General features: G+C 35.3%; 1 pseudogene; it reads right to left on the bottom strand.

Annotated features, from left to right (window-relative positions):
- Positions 1-4,853: 4,853 nt before the first annotated feature.
- On the bottom strand, positions 4,854-7,659 carry LOC124108348 (solute carrier family 2, facilitated glucose transporter member 3-like; annotated as a pseudogene).
- Positions 7,660-13,812: the final 6,153 nt, after the last annotated feature.

Here is a 13,812-nt window from a genome sequence, read left to right as displayed (position 1 = left end):
AGACCTGCCCTCTCCATTGTATGAACTTGGGAATATGGCTTCTGTGGTAATGGATTTTGTTTATCTACAATAAATATTAAGGTAATAAAACAGGTCAGAGCTTTGTGAGTTATGTTTTCCACTCACTGGTGAGAATTTAGAGCAAATTTAGTGATTTTTGTTGGTGGGGGACAAGAATTGAAAAGACAAGAATTAGAGGCCTTACCATTCCAAAGAGATCAGCTCTCTTATAGTTTTTTTCTCCTTATATAACTTTTCTATGTCATCTAGTTCCATCTAAGAAATTAAACAAAATCAAAACTAAATTTTAAAAATCTCACTTGAAAAAAAAATCTTTGGACTATTGATGGTCACTTTTTCTTGGCTTTTTTAGATATTGAATTCCAGCTTTGGAATGTTCAGTACTACTAGGTTTCCAAATTTATTATGATAATAGACAGTGCTATAAACCCAAGTAGTCACAAATCTTCAAATTTTAAGCCATATTCAGTGAACTTTCATGGTGAATATATTTTTTTTTTCTATTTTGATTACTTAAAAACAGATCAGCCATTCTTATTTTCTGTGAATACTCTCTAACAATCTAAGAAATTTCATGATATAGCTGACCATTTTTGAGTTCTTGCTCTGTGTTACTCAATGTAATAAGAACTTAAAATGTAATTCCTAGTTTAATTTTTATAAAAGCCTTTTTAGTTTATATCATTATTCCTAACCTACATATTCAGAAATTGTAACAAGGAAAATTAAAAGAACCTGTTCTTAAGTCACATCTAGTAAAAGAAGAGAATGGTACTTGACTCTAATGTATTTCTTTGTAAGTTTATTCTGTAAATACACTCAGGTAATCCAGTAGTCATCAAATGGGACAATAAAAATTTATTTAGATAGATCTCTTTGATACCAAGACAATATTTTAAAAGAAAGAATGGGAAATTTCCACAGGAGAGGAGCTCATCTTCCCCTAACAAGGAACTTTCATCCTATGAGTTTGAAGGAAGAGAATATTAGTGGTTTTCCTAGAATCATGTGTGCAGAGGTATGCAGTATGAAACACTACCACTTCATTACTTTTTTACTTTTCAAACATGAACTTGACTGAAGGATTTTGGTTAATTCAATGAAAGTAAAAGAAATATAAGCATGGGTCATATGTCTTTAGGAATTTGTAAAGCAATGAAATAAAAGACATCATCAAAACCCTACCAACAAAGAAAGCCCAGGACCAGATTTTCAGCTGAATTCCACAAGACCTTCAAAGAAGAATTAAAACCAATACTCCTCAAATTATTCCATGAAATAGAAAAGGAGGAAACCCTTCTAAACTCATTATATGAAGCTAATATCACCCTGATACCCAAACTAGACAAAGACGCATAGAGGAAAGAAAATTTCAAACCAATAAACCTGATGGACATAGAAGCAAAAATTATCAACAAATTGTGGAAAATCACTTATAAAGACATATTCAAGAGATAGTGCACCACAATCAAGTGAAGTTCATCTCAGGTATTCAAGAGATCTCATCAATTGACTTAAAGGCAAGAATCATATGATCATTTTAATAGATGCAGAAAGAGCGTTTGACAAAATACAGCAACACTTCATGTTCAAAACATTAGAAAAACTAGGGATAGCAGAAATATACCTCAACACTGTAAATGCTATGTGTGCTAAATCCAAGGCCAGCATTATTCTAAATGGAGAAAAATTGAATGCATCCTCTATAAGAACTGGAACAAGTCAAAGATGCCTTCACTCAGCACTTTTATTCAACTGCATCCTTGAAACTCTAGCCAGAGCAATAGACAGAAGAAAAAGACATTAAAGGGATATGAATAGAAAAGGAAGAACTCAAACTATGCTTATTTTCAGACAATATGATTCCATATTTAGAAGATCCCCAAATTCCACCAGAAAACACCTAGAACTCATAAATTAATTTAGAATTCAGCAAAGTAGCTGAATTCTACATGGCACTGGCACCAAAACAGCTGGATATAAAATTAATATCCATAAATCAAATTTTGTTCTTATATATCAGTGGTGAATCTACTAAAAGAGAAATTGGAAAAATTACCCCATTCACAATAACCTCAAAAAATTTGTGAATCGATATAAAAAAAAAAGAGGTGAAGAACTTCTACAATGCAAACTACATAATACTAAAGAAATTGAAGAAGACCTTAGAAGATGGAAAGATCTCCCATGCCCCAAATAGGCAGAATTAATGTTTTAAAAATGGCCATACAATCAGAAGTTCTATGAAGATTTAATATAATTTCTATTAAAATCCCAATTACATTATTCATATAAATATAAAAAGCAGTTATGAAATTCATGTGGAAAAATGAGAAATCCAGAATAGACAAAGCAATCCTTAGCAAGAAAAGTGAAGCAGGATGTATCACAATACCAGAACTTAAATTATACTACAGAGCAACAATAACAAAAACAGCATGGCATTGGTACCAAAACAGAAATGTGGACCAATGGTATAAAATAGAAGACACAGAGACAAACCCACACTGATCTAGTTATCTCATACTAGACAAAGGTGCTGTAACATACACTGGAGAAAATATAGCCTTTCAACAAATGATACTGGGAAAACTGGAAATTCCTATGTAACAAAATGAAATAAAATTCCGATCTCTCACTCTGCATAAAACTCAACTCAAAGTGGTTCAAGGACTTAGGCATTAAAACAGAAATCCTGTGCCTAATAGAAGTACGCACAAATTTACATAATGCTGGGTTAGGAACTAACATCCTTAACAACTAACATCCTTAATAAGACCCTTAAAGTGCAAGAAGTAAAATCAAGAATTAATAAAAAAAGATTTAATCAAACTAAAAAGCTTCACAGCATAGGAAACAATCATGAATGTGAAAAGAGAGCCTACAGAATGAGAGAAAGTCTTTGCCACCTGTACCTAAGATACAGCATTAATCTCCAGGATATATAAAGAATTCAAAAAACTTACCACCAAAAAAAAAAGCAAATAATTCAAACTTAAATGGACTATGGAACAGAGGAGTCACTTCACAGAAGAAGAAATATGATCAGTCAACAAATATATAAAAAATGTTCAACAATAATAATCAGAAAAATGCAAATTAAAACTATACTGAGATTTCATGACATTCCAGTAAGAATGGCAGTTATCAAGAATACATGCAACAATAAATGTTGGCTAGGATGTGGGGAAAATGGTTCACTAATATATTGCTGGTGGGACTGAAAATTGGTGCAACCACTCTGGAAAGAGTATGGAGTTACTTCAGAAAACCTGGAATGCAACCACCATTTGACCCAGTTATCCTATTCCTTTGTTTATACCCAAAGGATTTAAAATCAGCATACTACAGTGACACGGCCATACCAATGTTTATAGCAGCTCAATTCACAATAGTTAAACTATGAAACTACCTAAGTACCCTTCAACAGATGAATGGATAAAGAAAATGTGGTATGTACATACAATGGAATATTAGTCAGCCATTAAAAATAATAAAATTATGGTATTTGTTGCTAAATGGATAGAGCCGGAGAATATCATGCTCAGTGAAATAACCAATCCTCAAAATCCAAAGGCCAAATATTTTCTCTGATATATGCTAATTCACAATAAGGTATAGTGGTGGCTAGGGAACAATGGAAGTACTTTGAATTAGACAATGTACAATGAAGGGAAGGGAGGAACAATGGGAATTGAAAAGAGAGTAAAATGAATTGGACATTACTATCCTTGTGCATATATGATAACATGACCAATGTAATTCTACATCATGTACAACTAGAAGCATGATAAGTATATATGTATAATATGTCAAAATGTATTATACTATTTTGTATTACTAACTAGAACAAATCTAAAAAAAAAAAAGAAACATAAGCATAAGCATACATTAAGTAAACTAAACTTCTATGGTCAGAAGAAATAATAACCACTATAGATATGGGGTATGGGTTGTATTATGAATTAGGAGAGGTGCCATGAATTTCACTGTAATGCCATCTCCCCCACTATGAAGTCTAATAACTTATTTTTTAAAAAAAACATAGATACATAGGGATGAGTTTTAATATAATCTATCCAAAACAAGGCCATATAAACAAAAGAACAATAAACTAGTTTCAACCAGAACAATATGACAGTGCAAATACATTCATATTTTCTGAAGTGTGGGCTATACTGTACATGTACTCAGACTACTTCAAATGTGTCTATCAGAAAGATTCAAGTTCCCTAAGCATACCTGATTTAAGATCAGGGTAACATGGTAATAAGGGTAATTTGTCACATAACAGGCACAGACAGGCAAGCCATGACCTTAGAGCAATAACATACTAAAACTAGATAATCATTAAAAAAAAAAAATCCTCTCCCAGGGCTAAGGTTATGAATTCCAAGTTAGCTATAAATATTTTAATCTAAATCTCTTTAAAACAAGTTTAAACAAAACACATAAAATCTTAAAGAACAAAATGAAGAAATACTGAACATGTTGCAGAAACCATTTTTTTAGGTTTTTCATGTGGAGGACTCTGTCATCAGATAGGTGATGGAATTACTTAAAACATGAGTCAACTATCAGAGGAAGAAGATGTTTGGACTATGGAAGGAGAAGAGGGCTTTCTGCAAATAACCTTCCCTTCTCTGGATCAACTGCCATTAACTATAACATCATCAGATTTCAAGTAATACTATAAACCATAATCTTGATGAAAAGTCCCAAAGAAAATCAGTAGCTTTTTTATATAGTCACTAGACTCTTCTGAGAAATTAAACTAAGTTTCCATCTGAAACACACTCTCATTAGGCAGCATGCAAACCTCAGGCACCATTTTGTATACCCTCCACTAACAAACAGTTCTTCCTCAATCCCTCCTTCTTGTTCCACTTTAATCTCTCCAGTTAACAAATCTTTGCCCTATAACCCCTCTTTAAACACCCCCATAACCTTTATATCCTTATGTTTTCGTTGTTTGGTAAAACTACTTTTTACTTAAAAACTAAATATTTATGCAATAAAACCAGAACATGAAATAAGAAAACTCAAGTTACTTTGCTGTGCAGAGCTGTGCGAAAGCGAGGAAGGTGCTCTTGTTTAATTTCCCACAATTCTCTACACGGTGTGTGTATATGCTTCCTGTCAAGTCAAGGTTGGAGGAACACAAGCTCACTCTTTACTCCCCTATGTGCCCCAGTGAGGCAATTCTTAGAACCTATGGGAAAAAGAGCTGACAAAGTTGTCATATGCCAAGCAGTCAATCCCTCCTGAGATGAAGGTAGGCTCACTTGATCTCTCCTTAACAGGAAAGAATGTCTGAAAAAGAAAATATTTAAAAAGAAGTGAAGATCTGACTAACCCAGCACTGGGTTTATCTGGGTGTTCAGGCCTGTGCAGGATGAGAATCAAGTAGCAGCCTTCAGAAGCAGTCCTGGGTTCATCCTGATGAAGTCTCTCTACATATTCAGGGTGAGGTTTCTTTCCATGTTGGGAGGGAGGTGGAAGGAAGGCTGACAAGACATTGGTGATGGAATCCTTAACAGGTTGGATGCTGCTCATCTCCACCAGGTATACTGGACTTGTGAGCTTGCTCTTCAAAGTCCCGGGTGATATCTAAAAAGTCCTGCCTCAGGTCTCAGAGACGTTGAGGAAGGTGAAGATCAGGAATTTAATGAGGAAAGTGGTGAAGGCATGAAAAACATAGGCTCCCAAATAGGCTGCCACTGAGGGAAAGGGAAGTCCAGCCAAAAAGTTGGAGGTCGAATTAGAACAACTAGCCTCTGCCATGGCAGCGGGGCATGGGCCCTGTCTAAAGAGTTCAGACACAATAAAGCATGGAATGGGGCCTTGTCCAGTCTCAAAGAAGGCCACATAGATCAAGACAGCTGTGATACAGATAAAGCTCAATGCATCACTGTCATCTTTCAATAACAAAGAAACAGTCATGATAATGGAACACACAGCCATACCTCCAAGGCCTATCCTATGTAGAGTCCTTCTTCCTGCCCTTTCCAGAAGAAACAGACAAATTATAGTAGAAATAGTATTAACCACACCTGCTCCGATGGGGGCATATATTTACTCCTCAACATCTGCTTCCTTGAAGATTCCTGTTGAGTAGCAGAACATAGGATTGATCCCATACCTCTGTTGGGAGAGCTGAAGCATGATCAAAATGAGGATGGGCTGTTGGTAGCCAGATGACCTAAGGAGCTGCAGCCCAAAGACTTGCTTTTCTTATGATATTCTGACACTCTCTTCTTTCATCTCCAGGATTCCCTGGATCACATCCTGTGTGCCTCAGAACCACTGCAGGGTCTTCTTAGCATTCTCCTCTACTTTTCTGTTAATGATTAAGAACCTGAGACTCTCAGGGAACAATGGAAGGGCTACACTTTTTAGGACAGCTGGAATGAGTTTTAAGCCCAACAGCACAGACCAGAGTTCTTCAGATCCCAGGATGACTTCCAGACCAAGGATTTGAGCCACTAGAATCCCAATGATGATCCCCAGCTGGTTGAGAGTGCCAAAGGCACCCTGCAGATCAGGGGAAAATACTGTTCCAATGTACATGGGCAGTAAACCTGTGGAGAGTCTGCAGAAAATGCCAATAACCAAGCGACACAGGGATTAACATCTCAACTGACATAACAATCTTGCAGAACCCCATGAGGCAGCCACTAGCAATGGTCAACAGGATGACCATAAGCACTGAAAATTGCACCTGTCAAAACAGTAGACAAAGAGTCCACCAAAAAGGAGGCCATCCTACTACTAACAGAGAAGATGGCCACAGACAAGGACAGAGGGTTGTGAGCAACATTGTACTGGGAAGGTCTTCTAACTTTTCTTCCGAAGTGCAGTTGAGAAAGTTTTTTATGATAGTCTCCAGAGCATTGATGGCACCAGTGTTGTAGCCAAACTGGAAAAAGCCGATTTTTGTAACAGACAGCAAAAATCAGGGATGGGGTCACCTTCTGTGTCTCCAAGGTCCTAATTGAATTTTCTTTAAGTCTTTGAGATCAATGGATGGGATTTTAGAAAAACTTCTTCCAATCAACAAAACCTTCAAAATGTCCTTCTGAGCAGCAAGTTTTCTTCAAGTCTTCAGTGGCAATAGGTACTCACACTCACCATTGCTGTGTCTCTCAATAACCTCTTAATCATGAGCATTTATGCCAAAGATGCTTCATTCAGAGTCTCCTAATCATATGTGAATAATGAGGCAGATTACCATCATGGCCTCATGATCTTAGAGGACCTGAATAGTGATTTTCTACAAACTGTGAGCAGGTGATTAGTCCAGGGAATCATTCCAACATGAAAATATTCATCCACTTATTAATTGTTTAAGCAATTTGGAAAAAAAAATAAGGGGTCACTTTATAAATTCAACCTGACAATTGAGACCACTGTTTTAAGAAATTCCCATGATCACTCTTAATGTGAAAAACCTTGCAGCCTACAGAGGGTTCCAAGGTTGACTCTTTGTTCTTGCTTAGGACATTTATTAGGTAGGTACCCACACCCTATCTGGGCTGCTCATGTTTTTTTCTGCAGTTTTATTCACTGCCTATTGCCAGCAAGTGTTTATGAAGGTTGAAGAGAAGGGATCAATGCAAAATGTGCTTAAATAAAATGAATAAATACATTATTTTTACAAAAAAAAGGAAGGAAGGAAGGAAGGAAGGAAGGAAGGAAGGAAGGAAGGAAGGAAGAAAAAAGGGGGTTTTGGATTAGATGGAGTAGAAATCACCCTGGCCATACTGTTTCTTAACTCTATCTTGTATTAATGTCAGTTCATTGGTACATACACAAAAACTTAAGAAATAAACATTAAGGAATAAACATAGATACAATATCTAAAAATGACCCATATGAGAAAAGTCACTTAGCTATTATAAAATCTATATATATTTGGCAACTAAACATCAAAACATCTGATTTTTACAGCATTTTTAGCCAGGAGCAGAGAAACATTGAATATTAAATGAGAATAATAATGTACAGATGAATAATGATAATCTACTCATAGACTTTTGTAATCCTTCCATTATATACTAATACACCTGGCTTGAAATTCTGATTATTGTTTCCTAGTCTGTATTTCTCCCAGTCTCTGTCAAAACCACAGGCATAAAGTCAACTCATATTTCATTTTACCAAATAATGAAATAATATGGTAGTAATATTCATAATATAATAATAATATGAAATAAAATTTAATTTTACCAACATACTTACTGTACATCCTCTGCAGTTGAGCTGTTTCCAGATGTCATCTATTTTGCAGGTCATACATTTTCATAATTTTAACCAATACCTGATTTTTCACTTGAAAATAATTTAATCTTACTATCTAAAAAGTGCATGCAAAGAATAGAGTATTTGGTTTAATTTCTGGTTTTAACTCCTACATTTTCACATTCCAGGGAAACATCTGTCCTACTAATCACTGTTACTTTTATTTCAATAGACAATGCACTCAAATACTGATTAGAATAAGAAGATGCTGCAAGCTCCCAGCATGTCACGCAGAAGAACAATGAATCCCCAGATTACATTAGAAGGACTGTGACTAAAGACATTTCGACAGAATATGTGTTGATAGGGTAATTATTAGGTGGAGTAAATTACAATGTGGAATCTTAGCAAGTACTTGTATAAATAGTTTCTTTTCCACAAAAGAGATCTTATGTTAGGGGGAAAAAAGTCTCTTACTTCTAGTAATTTCTAAAATCAATTTGCTCAAGTTCCACTGTAAGAATATTCTTAAAGTTTTCATCTGAAACTTTGATATTTAATTTTGAATGGATAATTTTTGGTAGTGAAAAAAAAAAAAAAAAACATACCTGATACTGTTCTTTCTTCTTCCTGCCATGCAGGGAAAATCAATAGATTGATGTTGTGAGATGGCTACCTGGGGTGATCTAAAATGAAAAAGGCATTTTGAAATTAGGAAAAGAAACCTGCAAATGTTAATAATGATGGTCACATAATAGGATGTTTTTCAGTCAATCAACAACATTTGCTGTATATCCACTCTATACTGAGCATGATTTTATCTGGGCATGGATATGCAGACTTACTGAAAACACCTATATCACAAATCTTAAGCCCTAATTCTAGAGAGTAGATGGCCCCTGGAAGAAAATATATTAATGTTGATTATGCACAAACAAATACAAAATGTACATATATATATATATATATATATATATATACACATACACACACATATATATACATATATATATATGTATATATGCATACATAGTTAGTTAAAGATACAAATCTCAGTTAGTTATACTATAAGAACTAAATTCCAAACCGTTTTGTCAGATACATTTGTAGTGTCTGCTACTGAGGAGGTTGAGCCAGGAGGACTATAACTTCAAAGTTAGCCTGGGCAACTTAGTGAGGCCCTCAGCAACTTATCAAGACCCTGTCTCCAAAAAAAAAAAAAAAAAAATCTGGAGTTCTGGGAATGTAGCTTAGTGCCCCTGGATTTAATTCCCAAAAATAACAACAAATTCCGAGTGATATTTACCTGGTATTATATCAAAAAGACTGGCCTCCAGAATCAACTATAAGACTCTCTTATCCCTTTCTCTGCCCATACACGAGGATTTAAAAATAAACCTGATGAACATAAAAAATTACTTTATTGGTGAAACTTGTGGTTTGTTGATTAGTGTAACTATTAAATATAAATTCTCACTGGTGAAATTGGAGGTGTTTAAGAGACATGAATTTACTCATATACTTTTGTAAACCTCCCCCTCTTCTCAACATTGTAATGAGAATTGAGTGGGACTATGCACTATAGCCTCAACAATAGTGGCCATGGTTTTATTCTAAATTGATTTGCTGGTAAATGAATGGAGCTGGAGAATATCATGCTAAGCAAAATAAGCCAATCCCAAAGGATTAAAGGCCAAATGTTTTCTCTGATCTGCACATGCTAATTCACAATAAGGGGTAGGTAGGACTAGGGAAGAATAGAAGCACTTTGGATTAGACGGGGGTCGGGGGGCAAAAGGAGGGGAGGGGTTCTGGGGCAGGAAGGATAGTAGAATGAGCCGGACACTATTACACTATGTGCATACATGATTTGATTACACGATTGGTATGCTTTCACATCATATACAACCAGAAAAATGAGAAGTTATACTCCATTTATGTATTATGTACCAAAATGCATTCTACTGTTATGTATAGCTAATTAGAATAAATTTATAAAAGAATTTAAATTTATAAAAATTTAAAAAAATAAAGTTATATGTGCTCAGCCTTTAGGTTAGGGGAATTTGAAATTGCTTAAGAACAACTCTAAGAGTTGACAGAATTCTGCTACTGTTCATATCAACCTAAACAGAAGTCTCAGAACTCCTACAAAAATCACACAACTTTAAGATTCAGGTTGGATGAACTGTTTTGTGTTTGATAATGGATGTCTGCTTTTAATAAAATTCTATGTGTTTGCAGAATTCTATTTGAGATTAGTATTTTATTATAATGTGAGATCAAATTTGGTGTACCTGACCCTCACCTGAAACTTCTTTTGAAGTGAACATTATCTATGAGAAAAAAGTACTAGGAGATGATCATGACCCAATTGCTATAGCTCAATTCACTCTTTATCTAATGGGTTGCAGCTCTCCCAGTCTCCACAGGCTCTGCACTGATTCCTCATCTTGAAGAATTCTGTAAAGATGAATCACCTCATTCTAGAAACAGTCACTGAACACATTCACTTTGATAGACTCTGAGCTTAGTGCTGGTGATACAGAAAAATATGAGTGAAAATTACCATTTTTAGACTTTATAATCTAGTCAAGGAGTAGTGACTCTACAAGATAATTGTAACTCACTACAACTATGGAATGATAAAGGGTAACAGCTAATATCAAAGTTACAGAGAGCTACATGGCTGTGGACAAGTTACCTACCTCCCCAGAATTTTATTTTTCTTAAAAGTGTGATATGGATAAAAATAAGCCAATGTAAATATCGAATTTAGCACAATACCTGGCACAAACTTAAGTGACCGTAAATGGAAGTTGTTATTATCTTGCTAAATATTTGAATATATGTATTTAATATATGTATCTAATAATCCAATCATTTTAATTGAATTATATGCTTTCCAAGGAGGAAGTCACATGAATAAGTAAAATATAGTTCTTGCCATGTTACAGTTCTGCTTTGCAAGGTTCAGGTGTATTGTAGGTGCATAAAGGAATTAACATTTCTGAGATCTCAACATGTTAGGTATTTGTCTTTAGCGTATTCAGAACATCAACTGTATTTTCCAGAAATATCCTACTTTAAACTTCTGTTTGTATGGCAACTGGGATTGAGATAATGAAGACCATTTGTAGTAGTATTAAGCTTAAGCCTTCTACTGCCATCAGTTTATCTTGACCATTACTCGTGGGTGGGTATAAGTCAGTTCACCAAAGATGCTAGTCAAAGTAAAATTATGGATGGGCAATGGCTAAAGCAGATCAATAAAATTGTGATCCAATGACATTAAGACCTTTTGTTTTATTCTTCTTTATTGGATTTGTAATTAGGAAGTTCCTGGTATTTGTAGTGAGTACTTAATAAAGCAAAATGAATTAATAAATGATGAATGCCAGTAAGATAATACTCATACATCCATACCAAAGAATAGAAGAAACTTAGCATTATTTTAGATTATATATGATAATGATATATATTTAAAATAAATTATAAAATTGTTTTTACAATTGGTGGGACAAAATGTTCTTTTGACAGCTACAGCCACAGCTGTTTTCAATAAACAGGAACTTCTTGAATGGTGGCTCTTTTCTCTGAAGTGCATTAGGATGATTTTTAAAGTTTGATAATTACAGTTTTCAAAAAATGAACTGATTTTCATAGACTATAGAAGAATTTGGAGATGTCAGGGTACTCTAAGAAGTATGATAAGAAGAGGAACAGCAGTTAGGGATGAGAAAAGAAAAGAAGGGATCAAGGAGGTAGATGGCTGTCTTCACAAACTCCCAAGTATTCTGTAACATACTGCCAACTCATGAGTAATGTGATGGATATACTTTTGTAGAAATTAGTAAAATAAACATATTTCAAATGGAATCGACAAAAAGTGGGAGAACATAACCTCCCTGGTACTTAATATGTATTTAGGGAGAGCTTTTAAATTTCATATGCCAAGAAATACAGAGTGATGTTGAAAAACAATTTTACTAGAGGTGAAGGATTTCCTAGAACAGTAAAAAATACTACAATGACACTATTCATTAATGCTATAAAGATAATATTCAGAATATTATCTATTTAAATTTTATTCAAGAAATGTTAGATATAAATATTAATCACAGAATGATGAGCCATTAAGAGCTCCTCCTATCCCACTCCAGATGCCCATGTCCCAATCTCCAGAACCTGAAATTCATCCTCTATGTGGCAGTAGGGACATTGATGATATGATCACATCAAGTAACTTGAGATGGAGCTATTATTCTGACTTATCTGGGTATAACCTCCTTTGGTCAGCTTTTGCTTTGTTGTAACCAAAAGAATGGACCTGATAGAACAATTAGAGGAAGGAAGTTTATTTGGGACTCACTGTTTCAAAGGTTTCAGTCCATAGTCAGCCAAGTCCATTATTCTTGTCTGGAAGTGAGACAGAACATCATGGCAGAAGGGTATGGGGGAGGATAGCATTTTAGGACTTGGCAATCAGAAAGTAGAGAGAGCTCTACTCACCATGGACAAAATATAAACCCCAAAGTGATGTCTCCAGTGATCTATCTCATCCAGCCACAGCTGCCTATAGTTTCCACCCAATTTATTCATATCAGATGATTAATCCACTAATTAGGTCACAATCTTCATAATGGAGTCAGTTTGCCTCTGAAAAATTCTTACATTGTCTTGCACATGAACTTTGGGGAGACACTTCATATCTAAATCATAACATTCTGTCACTGGCCCCCCAAAGTCAATTAAGTCCATTTCCAAGAGTCCCCATAGTCTTTTCACTTTCAGAATTGCCCAAAAGCCCAAGTCTAAAGTCTCCTCTGAGACTCAAGGAAAACTCATGGATGTTTTCCCCTATAAACATCAACATCAAGTTGCATATATCCAATATATAATAGCACAGAGGAAACATTTCTATTCAATAAGAGAAAAATAGGAGCATAGAAAGAAGGGGTAGGACAAATGCTAGACTGAAATCCAGCTGGACAAACAAGTCTTATAGTTCCACATCTGGCATCTAGGGCACATGGCTTCATGATGTTCTCGCTGAAGGGCTTTGCCCCTGTTACCTTCCAAGTTACAATCAACATGGACTCTTTCTTGACTTGTCTCTGCTCAATTCCTACAGATTTCTTTGGCAGATCCTCCGTGGTCTGACATCTCTTAATCTCAGGGGTTTCCACCGAAGCTTTGGCTTCCTTCTCACAACTTTCCACATCACTCTCTTGGGGACAGTCTGCAGGAACTCTGATCTTGATACACTTTACCTGATTTTTCATGCCTTTCTTTGAAATCTTGATGAAATCCTCCATGACCCCTGACTTCCAGCATCCTTTATTCTTTCAGAACCAGAATCATGTGATGGACTTCACTGTATGCTATTATCTTAAGCAGTAGTCAAGTCTCCTGAGTCCATAATCGCAGCAGCCTTTGAGGGCCTGAGTAGCTGAGCACAGTGAAAAACAATTTCCTAGGCCTCACTGTGCAAACAGGGTACCCCCATTGTCTTTTATCAAAGAAATTCTTACTTTTATGCCTCTGAAT

Source organism: Marmota monax, unplaced genomic scaffold, assembly GCF_021218885.2.
Source record: "Marmota monax isolate L192 unplaced genomic scaffold, Marmota_monax_Labrador192_F-V1.1 WCK01_AAM20220418_F8-fsc00303, whole genome shotgun sequence".
In the NCBI taxonomy this organism is placed as follows: domain Eukaryota; kingdom Metazoa; phylum Chordata; class Mammalia; order Rodentia; family Sciuridae; genus Marmota; species Marmota monax.
This window is presented reverse-complemented; position numbering and strand designations above follow the sequence as displayed.